Below are 15,624 nucleotides of genomic sequence, written 5' to 3' on the forward strand. Positions count from 1 at the left end.
GGGGGAGTTTTAAGGGGTTTTGCAGCTTGATCATCAATATCCACAAGGGTTATAGGGACAAGGAAAAGAAGTCCTTAAAAAGAAGGTAATGTGGATTTGGTAGCCCCCATATTGATTAAACAGGGGATGAACTTACCCTTCACTGTAAGAGTTACCCAAAGTTCAGCATCCTTGATGGTCCAGGAGGCTTCCGAGGTCATCGGGCAGCATCAATCTTCAGCTGCTAAGCCCAGGAGATCTGGGAAGGATTCAGCCAAGGAACATTGGATTTGTGCTCCAAGGGCTTTAGGTGCTTCAGCAATGTGAATGAGACAGTCCCAGTGGGGGCCCACACAGACAGGGCATGGCTTAGGAGGAATTCAGGCTGTGGGCATTCTGAGGCCTAGTGACCAGATTTCCAGCACTTGAAGCAAGCTCCTTGGGGAGAAGGTCCTGAAGGAATCCTGGCCACTGTGGCTTAGGCGTTTTGAAGTTATTGGTATGCTGGAGATGTGGCTGGGTTTACTCTCACAGTGGAGGCAAGTAATTGCAACTCAGAAATACGTTGCTATTTAGCTGCCTCTACTCTATTGTTGTACATCTTGAAGGTGAGGTTAATTAAGTTCTATTGTGGGGGTTGAGGGCCAGAATTTAATCTTTGGAGCTTCTTCTAATGTCAAGAGTGGGTTGGATAATAAAAGGCATATCAAGAATAAGACAGCCTTATGGCCCCTATGGGTCTAGGGAGGTAAAGTGTCTAAGGGTTATTGCCAAATGAGCCATGGACTGGGCTGGGTTTCATATTTGATTAAAAAGAACCTAAACACTAACTGATTTGGGACAAGTCAGATAAAGAAAAGGAGCATTAATCTTGGCTATGCCTTCAGATCCAGTCACCTCTCTAAGAGGAAATTGCTGGGCAGGTCGGGGAGGGCTAGTCATAGAAGAAAACTGTAAGTCAGACCGGGTGTAAGGAGGGAAGGTAATAGAAGGGTTACAGGGTCGGGAGGCAGAGGCTAAAGAGTTGGGACCTGGCTCAGCCCAGTGAGGAGCAGCGTGGGGAGGAGGGGAGAGGTCAGATGAGTCAGTAGAAAAAGGAGGGTTCAAAGGACTCAGAGCTTGGAGCGGAGACTGAAGGAATAGACAAGACAGAAGGCAAAAAGACTTGGGGTGAGTCACATTGGGAGCAGAGATTAGGAAGTAACTGATGTGTAAAATAATTCCTGGACACAAGGCACCTCAGACCATTTGCCCATTTTCAGCAAAAATTTTCTAGATCTTGTAGGACAGACAAATCAAAAGTGCCATTCTCTGGCCACTTGGAACTACTGCTGAGTTTGTATTCAGGCCAAGCAGTATTGCAGAATAAGGCACTTAGGTTTTAGGTCAGGTGTTAGTTGAATAGGTTTTAAGTTTTTGAGAATGCAGGCTAAGGGAGAAGAAGGAGGAATGGAGGGTGGAAGGTTGCCCACAGTGAAGGAGGCAAGTCCAGCAAAAAGAGAGGGTAGAGACATGGAGAAGGTGTTCGGGATGGGTTGGGGGGTGTGAGCAGCCCTGGGCTGCAATGCAGGTAAGCAGCCAAAGCAGGCATCCTGCAATTGACTTGCTACCAAGGGAATGTGGGTGAATGATCAAGGCATATGTCCCCACGGTGATCAGACACCAGTGGAGTGTGGGTGAATCATTCAAGCTTCCCTGCAATGATTAAACACCAATGGAGTGTGGGTGAATAATCAGGCAGGCATTGCCACAGTGATTAAACACCATGGGTAGACTGTCTTCCTGAGTCCATGACCGGTGCTGGAGTTTTGTGTCCATGGATAAAATGTGTCTCCTTGTCTTTAATAGAGAAAAAAAAGAACTAGAATTGGAAGGACAGGGATATTGAAGGGTAGTGAAAGAGACTGGAGAAGAGAGTGAAAAGACCCCTTACCTCATCTGAAATTGGTGAGATGTTCCTTGTGCTGGTTGGTCTGAGGACCCGATGTCACAGGTGGATCTCTTCACAGAGTGAGGGTGAGGACAGGGGACTGGTCTCCAGAAGGATTCCCTCTGACCCAGGTCTTCAGCACCAAATGCCTCACACATCCATGTGAAGAGACCACCAAACAGGCTTTGTGTGAGCAAGAAGGCTGTTTATTTCACCTGGGTGCAGGTAAGCTGAGTCCAAAAGAAGAGTCAGCAAAGGGTGATGGAATTATCATTAGTTATTATAGGTTTTGGGATAGGCGGTGGAGTTAAGAGCAATGTTTTTTGGGAAGGGGGTGGGTCTCACAAAGTATATTCCCAAGGGTGGGGAGAATTACAAAGAATCTTCTTAATGGTGGGTGAGATTACAAAGTACATTGATCAGTTAGGGTGAAGAAGAAACATCACAGTCATAGAACATCATCAGTTAAGTATAGTTTCACTTGTTTCGTGGATCTTCATTTGCTTCAGGCCATTTGGATGTATACATGCAGGTCACAGGGGATATGATGGCTTAGCTTGGCCTCAGAGTCCTGACACCATGTATGTGAACATGTTAAACAATCATGTTTAACACTCTTCTGGATGCTTCAGTGGTCCTCTACTGCAGCACCCAAACCCCTAGGTCATGAAAGACAAACGAGCCTGAATTTTATTTTAGTATGCCTGTTAAATATATTTGAAATTTAAAACACTTGATGTTATGAAATAGAATATTAGATTAACATAGTTATTTGTTTTGTCAAAATGATGAGTCAAAATTTGAGAAGCCAAAAGCCATTCATCAATCTTTACTATTACATGAAATCCTGTTCAAGGAAGTTAAATTTCACCCTTGCATTAGTTTACCATTAATGGTTAATCCCAAGTTTTAATGAAACCTTATAGGTAATCCTATTCAGTTTTAACCAGTTTGATCATGACGTGAGATTTTTCACATAATTTTTATAATTCTTCGCAAGATTTTCTAAAAAGCATATTGGCCTCTCAAGAAAACCTTGTTGTGCTTTTATTTCTGTAAGAGTTAAAGAGGGAAGAAACAAGAAATGTGGCTGGCGGTTAAAGACAGGTTTTCTTTAGACGAAACCTGAGAGGTGCATCTGGCCAATTTTGTTCAGGAGCACTTTCTCTTAAAAACTAAGAATATATATTGCTTTTAGGTTGAGGGGGCTTATCACTAGCTTGGAATGTTTATGTGTGTGGAGAAGTTTATAGCAGGGTTGGAATCTCTCTGGCAGGAGGGAAGGTAATCTTGTGGCAGACATCTTTCTGTCCAAGAAGCGAGTTATCTCAGGGCTAACATTTTCCTGGAAAGAGCAGAGTTTATCTCAGTGCTACCCTATCTCTGGTTGGGGAGGAGTTTGAAATGTTTCTGGTTGGAGAAGTTATCTGTGGTTTATGGTCATGCTGACCTTAGCCATTAGGCTGATGCCTTTTGGATTTAAGCAGTTTTTTTTTTATTAAGGTGAACTTTAGAATGAGGGGCTGGTCCAGTGTGGTACTGGTCCCACTCTGTCAGTCCAGACCCTACGATTAAAAAAACGAGGAGGGATTGCAGGCTAATTCCTGTGGACAAGGGGATGGAGAGCTTTCTGGTCTTGGGTTTACTGTGGAAGCAATGTCAACTGTAGATATTTTGGGATAGTTGTTTGTAAAATTGTCATGATCTTCTCAGTTAAAACTCTTTGAAAAAGGTTAATAAGGCAAGGTAAGAATATTTGTTCTAGGCATATTATTAGAAGAGGGTACAGGAATGGGATGACTCAGCCTATGATTTTGAATTTAAACCAATAATCTATTTGGTTGTTTTGATATTTTCTTAGCTTTTTAGCCTTTTCTTTCAGTTTTTAGCAGTGTTTTTTACTAGATCTGATTGCTTGATATAGAAACATTTCTTACCTAATGAGAGGCAGAGGCACATGTTTGAAGAAACTCATGTATTACTTTCTGTTAGTAACAATGATTCCTGCTATGGGGATAATAATTAGGCAAAATGCTATAATAATTGAGATTTTTTTGGTCTTATATTCCACCCTGAGGGTGCTACAGCATATTGTTCTACTGCAAATAATAGAGTGAGTAAAGCAGTTCCCAAAAGAGTTGCACCGTAAATAATTTCCATTAAAATGTTTTAATATTAGGCTTAAAAGGAGAGGTACGAACACTGAAAGTATTTGGTGAGGTAGGGGTGAGGGAGAATAAAATTAGTAGTTTTCACTTAAAAACTACTAATAAAATTGGTAGTTTTTTTCATCTATCTTTTATGATTGTCAGCTTGATATTTTCTACTTTTTACATTGATATTTAGGGTATTTCTTTGGGCTGTTGGAGTTGCTTCCTCAGATTTCTAGGCTTTGACTTCAGTGTGATGTATTTAGGAACTGACTCCTGTATCAGATATCATCTTAATCACCCTGTATTTCATGGACTCACTAGACTTGGAGGCAAAGGATTCTGGGCACCCTCAGTTATTGGTTTTCAGTGCCAGTCGTGAAGACATTTCCTCCTGTGATGGTCGGGGTCTTAGAGGCAGTACCTGATGAAACACTTACTTTTCAGTTTGTAGGACTTTAAGAAAGCACAGCTTAATATGGAGATTTGTGTCTAGAAAAATTAGAATTTAATTTAAGCAGCGGAAAATTATAAAAATGGAAAAACATTAGGCAACACTAGAATTCAGCAACACATGCGCTGTCATTTTTGAAACATAATTTTCTCTCTCCAGTTTCCCACTTTTATTAAAAAACAAATTGTAATAGGACTGGTTTACTTTACCATACTTGGCTTAGTTATTTGCATACAGTGCAGTAAGAATAATTATTTGTTACATTGGCCTATTAAATTGGTTTACATGGCACTTTGTTTCATAGAAGGAAACTGAGATAGAACATTTTTAAAGCCAAGTCCGCCATGGATTTGTACCATCCAATACCTATGAGTTGGAAAATTTCTCTTCTCTTGAGGTACCAAGATAGTTTGGGCTTCCCAGCCTGTTAGAAAGTGACATTTTTTACTTATCACAGATCAGAAACCATGTACAGGAACACAAAATATGAAGTGAGTTTTCCAAGGGCTTTTCTGTTTTATAAGTCAAGTTTGATTTCTTAAAGGAAAGCATAAAATTCTGGTTAAAGTGTTGGTAAAAATAACCAGTTTTTCTAATGTGTGTCTTGTTACAAAAGAAAACAGATTCTTATTGCACTTATGGAAATAACCATACTGACATAACTTAAGAATACTCAAAGATAGTTTGCAAATTCTAGAGAAAATCAGGTAGGGAGAAACAAGTATGCTGACTTATGGAAATAACCATACTGACCTAACTTAAGAATACTCAAAGATAGTTTGCAAATTCTAGAGAAAATCAGGTAGGGAGAAACAAGTATGCTCCAAATTTTATTTATGGGACTATACTAAATTGTTACAAGCTGTTAATAGCTCAAAAGAAAAATTTCTTTGACTTTGCAAAGCAAAACAAAGACTTAGCAACATTTTAAGCAAAATGTAAAAAAGATTATTGGATCCTCCTTTAAGTTTAGTTAATGCAGTTACTTCCTGTCCTGCTTGATATTAGTTAACACTTTGGCTTTTCAAGTGTTCTGAACGTTTTCTTCTATTCTGATGTTACAGTCTCTAAAGTTACCAGAAACCTGCATTTCAGAGTACCTGTTACAGCTTTATAGCTGATTATAAAACCATCTTTTAAAGAGACACAAAGTAAGACAATTATTAATGGATGACAAAGTGTTTTAAGGTAGACATAGTTAAAGATACAATCAACAAAGGCACCTTTTACCTCTGTGGCATACAATAATTTTAATGTAACAATTATAATTTTTACTTATAATGTACACTAAGATATATCAGAATTAGAGGAGTCTCCCATAACTTAGAAACATATATTCATATATTTATATGAATATAGCCCAAAGGAAGCCAAACACCATTTTATATTTGACAGTCCTTCTTCTAGGATTTTATACCAGATAAGCCAATTTCCACCTTATGTTAGTGTGCTATTAATGTTAAACTCAATTTTAATAAAACTTTGTAGACACATTTACCCAATTTTAATGCTTGACCATAAGGTAAGATTTTTTTATAGACACTTTTTAACCCTTTATATAACTTTTGTTTAAGCACAGGTTAGTGCTTTAACAGAAATACATGTGTATTTATTTCAGTGCTCAATTTACAGAAAAACTGGATGATACCCCTTCAACTTCAGTCAATATGTTTATACACAGCATTCTATTTACAATTAATCTTTCAAAACTTGCTTAACCTTTCAAAACAATTCTTTAACCTTTTCATGCAGGTAAAAATCCACATTCTTATGCCTCCTTATAATCTTTTTACCAAATGTATATTTAACTTTCCTTACACAACTTGCACATAAACAGTTTCTTCAATAGTTTTAAATACATATTTTACTATTAACTTTTAGCAACCATTACTTTTATTGAAAACCTTGGTAAGTTTTGGATTTTAATTGTGTGCTAGGTGTTAGCCTAGGACCTAGATAGAATTGCAGATAAGGCCTGGCTTATTCCCGTAATTAACTCCATGTGTCCTAGGTTTTACCTAGCTGCAAGCATGCAAGTTGTACAGCTAAGAGTTGTAGGGACATTTTATAAAGCATTCAGAGGATCTAATTACTTTCAAATTTTACAACATTTCTTTATAAATTCCCTGTTATAAAACTTTTCATGACTTTTACAGACAGTCTCTGATATGCAACAACTTTCTGGCTTTTCATAAATATCCATTTCTTTAAACAGCCAGTTAAGTTATTTTAGGATAGGAATTTATCACACAAGAGTCTTTTTTATATAAACTGCCTTTTATTTAATATTAATGATGATAATAGTCCTTTCCAAAAAAAAAAAAAAAACTTCCTTCATGTCTGTGGTGTAGACTGCCTATGGCCACAAGATTGTAAACTACAATATTCCACTAAATAGTTTAATCTGTAGCCATCATCATTAAACCAATATTGCTGTTTTATTTATTTAAAAATTACACAGGCAAATGTTATTTTGTTTGAACTGAGTGACAGTTTTGTAGCCTTTCTGTCAAGTTTTCACACCATACAGTATTTACAAGAAATAAGGATGAAATTGACTAATTAATTAATGTGAACAAAAGTGTATGCTGGTGGATGGGTATTGTGGCTTACACCCAGAAGTTTGTGAGGCTGAGGTGGGCAGATCAAGAGGTCAGGATTTCGACCAGCCTGACCAACATGGTGAAACCCTGTCTCCACTAAAAATACAAAAATTAGCCAGGTGTGGTGGTGCATACCTGTAATCTCTGCTACTCAAGAGGCGAAAGCAGGAGAATCACTTGAACCCAGGAGGCAGAGGATGTAGTGAGCAGAGATTGTGCCACTGCACTCCAGCCTGGATGACACAGCAAGACTCTGTCTCCCCCGCCCCTGAAAAAAAAAGAAAAAGAAGAGAAAAAAAGGTATACTAACAACTCTTCAGATATTTATCATTTCAATACACCAGAAAGTTTCAAAGATTAAAGTCACATGAACAGAAAGTTCTCTCAGCATTTACCTTTTCCTTAAAAATATTTGACTTCAGCGCTAATTTTTATATATCAATTAATTAGAGCTCTTTTAATAGACATTACTCACATAACACATATACAGCCAAGCACACAATAAGAAGAAATTCAGTAATTGTAAGATTTTTTTTTCCTGCTAAGTTCCCCATTGCATTACTGGCCTTCAGATGAGGCCCTTTAAGAACAGTAATAGGAAAATGGTTTCTATTGACTAATAATACAGAAATTCTTGTATTTTCCATTCATTTATGAGATCATTAGGGCTCCAATTAGGGCTTTTAAGAGAGGATCATTTCTCTTACTATCGGGAATGGGGACCCTGTCTCTTCTTACCCTCTTTTTTCCTCTGGAATTTTTCCTTTTAAGATTTTTAGACTGGCTATAGAAGGTATGCTGTTTATCTCCAAATGTTTCTGCTGCCTGTAAAACTGACTGTTTTTCTGTAACAGTTACGGTTTTGGCTTAAATGTAGCATAGCATCTCTTCATTTAACATGAAATACTTGGCTTAAATTTTGGAAAACCTCTGTATATTTATTATGGTCATCAGAGAACCTACCTAGTTCCCCCTTTATTTATCTAAGTTATTGCAGTGAAAAGAAACTTGAGATGGTGCCTAATAAGGGGCATTCTGAGATGGTTTCTCCAGAAATTGCTTTTCTAATTCTGGGGAATTATTCTGCATGGGACTACCTGATATGATTGTTAAAAAAGCTGGGTTGATCTTAGAATGCTTGTGAAGGTTTAGTAAAAAATGTCATGCTTCTGTGCAAAAGAAAATGAGTCACTTTTTTCTTCAAAGTTCAGGGGTCAAAGTAGTTCTAAAAGTTTCAGAGTACCCTCCAGAGGGATGCAGACTGAAGTTGGACTGTCACCTCTCTAGAAAAATAGAAAAGAAAAGAGGTATCCCTCAGTCTCCTGCTTCTTTCAGCATGACCCAGGGAGGAGAAGAAGACAGTGGGAGTGTCCCCCAGACTGTTATTTCTCCTTGACTCCTGGGTCCCAGCATTGTGTTGAATATGCCACCCATGGTTGCAGGTGTGACCTTCAAATGATGGTAGCAGAGGAGCTAAGTAATGGGGCAAGTCATGCTCACCCATATGGCTTTAGCTCTCTGATGATGATTACTCTTTGACCTGCTAGATTGGGTCTGGGTCACTCCTTGATGGATGGGTCTCAGGAAAGATTACATGAAAGTTGCATTTGGGCAACTGTTGGACTTCCCTCCTTAATAGAGGAAGTGTTTCAGTATTATCTTTGGCTTCCCTTGCTATGGCCCTAGTGAAACATTGAAACCCCAAAGAATGAGACTGATTGACTTTCAAACATAAGTCCCATTTCTGGTGTAAATGCCAGTGTAGCTGAATGTAGAACAGGTGACTTAAAAGAGCATATATATGGAATGGCTCTCCTCTTGACTGTTAAAGGTTGAGCTTTGCTGTTTACAAATGGGGTATGGAGCCTGGTCTCTAATAGAGGGGTGTAAAAGGGAGAGAAATTACAAAACCAGAGTTTTTGGACAAAGGGCTAACAAGGCTCCCAGTGGAGAAAAATAAATCCCATTACCCTAGGTAGTGCTGTAGGGTCTGAAATGTTAGGTAAAAACTGACTCCATCCTTACAGACAGAAGTTAGAAAAAGAGGTTTGGGTTTAATTGACTATTCCTGTAGTATGCCTCCCATTACAAGAAAATTAACTTGTTTCATAAGGGAAATGCTTACATGTATTGGGCAAATACTGGGATTTTACATGGAGGGTAACACCAACCCAAATAGAGAGAGAAGAAACAATCCAAATGGAGAGAAAACAGGATACTCCCTTGGGTGAAATACTCACCCATATGTTGTCATGAATGTCTATCACTGAGGGGTGGAAGAGACCTTACTAGGTAAATACTTAAAATGAAATCTTGAATTCCTCTGTCTCAAGGAAATCACAAAAACACAGTTTCTCAAAGTTATATTTCTGATTACAGAAAAGACACCAACTAACTCTACCAAGCAAGATTATATCTCTAAGCTGAAAAAAACTCATCTGAAAGTATATACAATGAAGAGGTAAGTGCCATAATAGCCATGAGAGAAAAGAAGGAAAATGTAATATGGAAGGCCCTTGTGCTGACACATTGGTGGGCTGTTTAGGACTGAAGTAGTCTAACGGCCTTCCGATAACACTGGAGGTTAGCCACATTAAGAAATCTTCAGTTTTACTAGGACCTCCTTCCAATCCCGCATGTTGGCTTAGGTCCTCTGTGAAAGGAAACTAGATTGGAGAAGACTCATAGATGAATGTAAAGAGTTAAAGTTAAAAGTCTGGTCTTACTCACCGTTCTGATGAATTCCCTTCTGCCAAGCCAATGAATCAAAATATGTTGCATTCTTACCAATGCACCTTAATATAGAAGTTTCTTGTTGTCTGAACAAGCCCTTCAGGTTTTTTGTTCTTTATCCAAGAAAATTATGAAAGACGAGAAAATTAAGAATTGTAAACACAAAGATAAAGTTGGAATGAAAGTTTAATATGAAGGGAAAAAAGCTCTCCACAGCAGAGAGAGGAGTCTGAGTGCATTGCTGGTTACTTCAGAATTCAAAAGCTTTTATAAGAAACTCCTCTCATGTGTGTAGGAGTTTGAGTAACTTCTCCTATCAATAAACCTGTGTGTTCAACTCCCATTATCTCATGTAGCTGTGGGTATATCTCCAGGCAAGCACACAGTGCCACTTACTTTTCTTGTATAAATATGGTTTGTTTTCAACAAGCCATCCTCAGCCCTGTGCATATTTCCACCACGTATATGCCTGAAAGGGAGAGAAATTTTTTTTCCTAGGATTTCACTAATTATACAGATTGCTTATCTGTGTGTAGGTGCAGCCCGAGTTTTTCACAATTTTTTTTTTTCTTATTCCTCCATACCTGTTGAAATACCCCAGATGAAACAGTTAACATGCTGAATATAAAGCTCTGTTGGACTGGCTTTATGATGGCCAATATATCCTCCCACCAAATATCCCTATTACCAAGTTCATGGTAAATTTCTGAGCTAAATGAGCCTCTTTTTAAATGGCTGTCTCTCCCACAGAATCATAGGACTGTTTAAAAAGCCTCATCAATTTTGCTATCCCTCATAGGTCATACAGATGCAACTTCCTAATGGAAACCCAAATCTTTTTCACCTGAAAAGTTAAAAAAGTCTGGGGGGGGGGGACGTAAAAAAAGAAGTGGGGCATAATTCCTAACTCCAAAATATAGAAACATGTAGATTAATATAATTGCAAAACTTAACATATGTAAACAAGCTTTACCTAAAAGTCTTATGAAAATGGGTACTATGTCACCAGGCGTGGTGGCTCACTCCTGTAATCCCAGCACTTTGGGAGGCTGAGAGGGGTGGATCATGAGGTCAAGAGATCAGACCATCCTGGCCAACAAGGTAAAACCCCATCTCTACTAAAAATACAAAAATTAGCCAGGCATTGTGGTGGGTGCCCGTAGTCCCAGCTACTCAGGAGGCTGAGACAGGAGAACTACGTGAACTGAGGAGGCAGAGGTTGCAGCAAGCCGAGATCACACCACTGCACTGCACTCCAGCCTGGTGACAGAGCAAGACTTCTTGTTAAAAACAAAACCAAACCAAACAAACAAACAAACAAAAATGGATACTGTATCTAACTGGGGCATAATTCATCTGTCTGGTACTATAAACTGAAGGTATACAAATCTGTTCCCTTAGGAAATGTTAATTGGACGTACTAAGTGGAAACTAGTAAATTGCCTATGCTGACAAAATGTAGAGTAAAAGCTTAAGTGTTAGTTGGGAAAAATACTCCAGTGTGTATTCCTTTATGTGGAGCTTTTATCACAGTCGAAGGAAAAAACTAGGAGTACCTTTCAATGACAATGACTGAACTAGAGAATTTCTATTTAATGGGGCATTTATTGCCTTTCTGTGAAATGTTAACTGAAACTACCTACATGCTAATGGAAATAATGTTTCCCAAAAGAGTTACATCATAAAATAAAAGTGGTTAACATAAAATCTTGCTGCCTAACAAGCAGAAAGCCTTTGTTATAGGATAAATTGTGAGAAGCTGCTACATTATAGAGTGTCTAATAGCTGTCAAACTCAGTTTCAGTGGGGCTGACACCTTAAATCTCCTGGTGAGCTTGGGGCCCAAAAATCTGTGCACTTCTGCTTTGATTGTAATTTTCTGGCATCAATTAAATATAAAAACAGAGTTTGATTTACTTGAGCAGCATCTGATGCAGTAAAGAAGATAGAAAAATCATAGAAACAAAGAAAAAAGGTGTCCTTTAAGAAAAGCCAGACTGATGAAGACAAAAAAAAAAAAAAAAAAAAAAAGAGTCAAGTTACTAAAATCAGAAATAAAGGGTGAGGAACATTAATGTCAATCTTACATCAGGGCCTGTTGGGGGTGGGACTGAGGGGAGGGAACTTAGAGAATGGGTCAGTAAGTGCAGGAAACCACCATGGCACATGTCTACCTATGTAACAAACCTGCACTTTCTGCACATGTATTCTGGTTATTTTTAGAAGAAATAAAAAGAAACAAAAATTGTATAAAAGGAAGAAGAAAAAGAAAAGGAAGAAAGAAAGAGAAAGAAAGAAAGAAAGAAAGAAAGAAAGAAAGAAAGAAAGAAAGAAAGAAAGAAAGAAAGAAAGAAAAAGGGAGGGAGGGAGGGAAGGAGTGAAGAAGGAAAGAAAGAAGGAGGGAAGGAAGGAAGGAAGAGAAGAAAGAAAGAAAAAGAAAGAAAGAAAGAAAGAAAGAAAGAAAGGAAGGAAGGAAGAAAAGAAACAAAGAAAGAAAAAAAGAAAGGGAAAGGAAGAAAGGGAGAAAGGGAAAGGAAGAAAGGAAGAAAGAAAGAAAGAAAAGAAAGAAAGAAAGAAAGAAAGAAAGAAAGAAAGAAAGAAAGAGGGAAAGAAGGAAAGAAGGAAAGAAGGAAAGAAAAGAGAAAGAAAAGTTTATTTAAGGGGCATGTACCTTGCTCTGGGACAGTAACTAAAGCTACCTCTATGATGGCAGACATAAAGTAATTTTGTCACCTGATCTTGATATCTGAGCTGGTTCCCAGGAAACACTCTAATAAGGGACGCAATACCCAAAATATCTGCAGACAAGTGGGTGACAGGGTTGTTAGCAGCACTGAATCCATGTGGGTCTGCAGCAACTTTCCTCCTGAGAGAAAAGTGTTTGTCTGAGGCACACAAGGCAGGGGCATAGACTGAGGCAGTTCTAGTGCAGAAGTTAAAGTGTATTAAAAATATTTTAGAGCAGGAATGAAAGAGAGTTAAGTAGCTTGGAAAGGGCCAACCAGATGACTTGCTCTTAAGTCATCTTGATTCAAGTACCAGGTTTAGCTTCTGACTTGCAGTCATATATGTTGGTATACTTCTGGGGTCTTGCATATCTTCTCTCCTAATTCTTCCTGTCTGGCAAGCTGTCTGCACATGAAGCGCCCTGCTAGTACTTGGGAGGGGGCACATGCTCAGTTTGTTTACTGAAGTTGAGTGAATGTGGTACATTCTTTCTTTACTAGTCAAGGGTTCCTAGAAGGTAATATACCACTTAGGTTCTGCTATTTTGCCTCTTACTACACATGCTTGGGCACATTGACCCAAATCCTCAGATCTTACTTAGAAGCTACTAATCACCAGTTTTATATGTTTCTATATTTTGGGAACGTGCCTTGCTCTGACACCAGTAATGAGACATTTTTATTATGGAGAGACGGTTAACAACAGCCTGACCATCACCTGACAGTCACCTAACAGAGGTGGGGGTCACTTCTGCCCTACTTATGGGTGACTACCTACTTACTATTACTGGAGGACACTGGTACGACCATGAAATTCTTGGCAAGGAAGAAGCACTCTAGTGTAACAACTATTATTTTTTCCTTTATTCCCCAAATCACCACAAATTTTCTTTCTCCCCTGCCTTATGCAGTAGTCCTAGGGCCAGGGCTGCAATGGCAAGAGCAGAAAGCAGGAATAATTCCCAAACAAGAAACCATAACTGTGTTTTCAGATGTTACTTCAGAATTCCTAAGGGCCTACTGGGGGTGGATTGCAAAAAACAAAACAAAACAAAACAAAACAAAACAAAACCATTAATTTATATTTTTATGTAGATAACCTTATCTGAATGGGAGTGGATCTAAATGGGAGTGGACTGAGGAGAAACTGCTTGCTGGACTAGTACAGCTGCCTACAATCTAAACTAGCACAGTGGTGATTCTAATGTCCTTTCCAAAGTTGAAAAATTGTAGGCATTAATGGGGAGAAGGAGAAACAGTAAAAGTAAAGGAATGAATACATGGGTTCTAAAATGAGAACAATTTAATACCACCTCAAAAGAGTTTCAGAGCAAGAGATAATGTGTCTTAGCTCATTTACACCAGATGCCTGAAAGAGTGAAGTTACGCATTTCCCAGCATCACTCCTTCTTTAGAACCTGACAAGATTAAAAGGAAGCCTGAAACCTGAATGAACTCATTCTAGGAGACATTACTAAAATAGGATGGACCAAATTAATTATTAATGGTGAAAAGGGGTTGTAGTCATGTTGCAATATCTTCTGCATTGTATGTTCATTTCATGTAAGGGATCCAAGTTTTACGATGGTGGGCGTATTAGTCCATTTTTATGCTGCCAATAAAGAGACACCAGAGACTGGGTAATTTACAAAATAAAGAGGTTAAATGGATTTACTGTTACACATGACTGGGAAGGCCTTATAATCACAACAGAAGGCAAGGAGGAGCAAGTCACATCTTATGTGAATGGTGGCAGTCAAAAAAGAGAGCTTGTGCAGGGAAACTCCCCATTATCCACCCATCAGATCTCATGAGATTTATTCACTATCGTGAGAACAGCATGAGAAAGACATGCCCACATGGTTCAGTAACCTCCCACGAGGTGCCTTTCACAACACATAGGAATTTGAGATGAGATTTGGGTGGGAACATCATCAAACCATATCAGGAGAGTTGGAGTGGGTGGTGGGGTAGTGGAAGGGTGTGAAATATATATTATTAAATATATATCATGAAATATATATTTGATCTTCCCCTCTATTTCCTTACATCCTTGGAATTTCCAATATGCTGCAAAGCACTGTCTTTTTGTATGCTAATGGACACTGAGAGCTTTAGAATTTGACTGATCACCAGAAAGACCAAAGCATGTTTAGAGGGCAGAAACATTCAGCCCCACTCCCCAACCTGCAGGAAGGAGGAGACAAGGGCTGAAGGTCCGTTTGACCAACAATGGCCAATGGCTTAATCAATCATTCTTTCCAATATAGTTTGAATATGTTTACCCTACAAACCTCATGTTGAAATGAGATCTCTAATATTGGAGGTGGGGTCTTGTGGGAGGGGTTTGAGTCAAGGGGGTGAATCACTGATAAATAGCTTGGCACCCTCCCCACAGTAATATGTTCATATGAGATGTACTGTTACAAAACTGGGGACCTCTCTCTTCTCTCTCTTGTCTCCTCTCCTACCTCATGACATATCTGTCCCCCTTTCACCTTCCATCGTGAGTAAATGTTTCCTGAAGCCACACCAGGAGATGTTGCTCTCATGCTTCTTGTACAGCCTGCAGAACTATGAGTCATGTGATGCTGTTTATTTTCATATACACAGTTGAGTATTTAATTATAGCAGCAAAAAATGGACTAATCCACTGATGTAATGCAGCCTCCATAAAAGTCTAAGGAGACAGATTTCAGAGAGCTTCCAGGTATCAGAACATATGAAGTTTCCTTTTTGTCGTTTAGATAGAATTTTGTCCTTTTTGCTCAGGCTGGAGTGCAACGGTCTAATCTTGGCTCACTGCAATCTCTACCTCCTGGGGCCAAGCAATTCTGATGCCTCAGCCTCCCAAGTAGGTGGGATTACGGACACCCACGACCATGCCCAGCTAATTTGTTTTTGTATTTTTAGTAGAGATGGTGTTTCACTATGTTTGCCAGACTGGTCTTAAACTCCTGACCTCAGGTGATCCACCTGACTCAGGCTTCCCAAAGTGCTGGGATTACAGGTTTGAGCCACCACACCCAGCTGAAGCTTCTTGGAAGGT

Source organism: Macaca mulatta, chromosome Y (assembly GCF_049350105.2).
Source record: "Macaca mulatta isolate MMU2019108-1 chromosome Y, T2T-MMU8v2.0, whole genome shotgun sequence".
NCBI classification, from domain to species: domain Eukaryota; kingdom Metazoa; phylum Chordata; class Mammalia; order Primates; family Cercopithecidae; genus Macaca; species Macaca mulatta.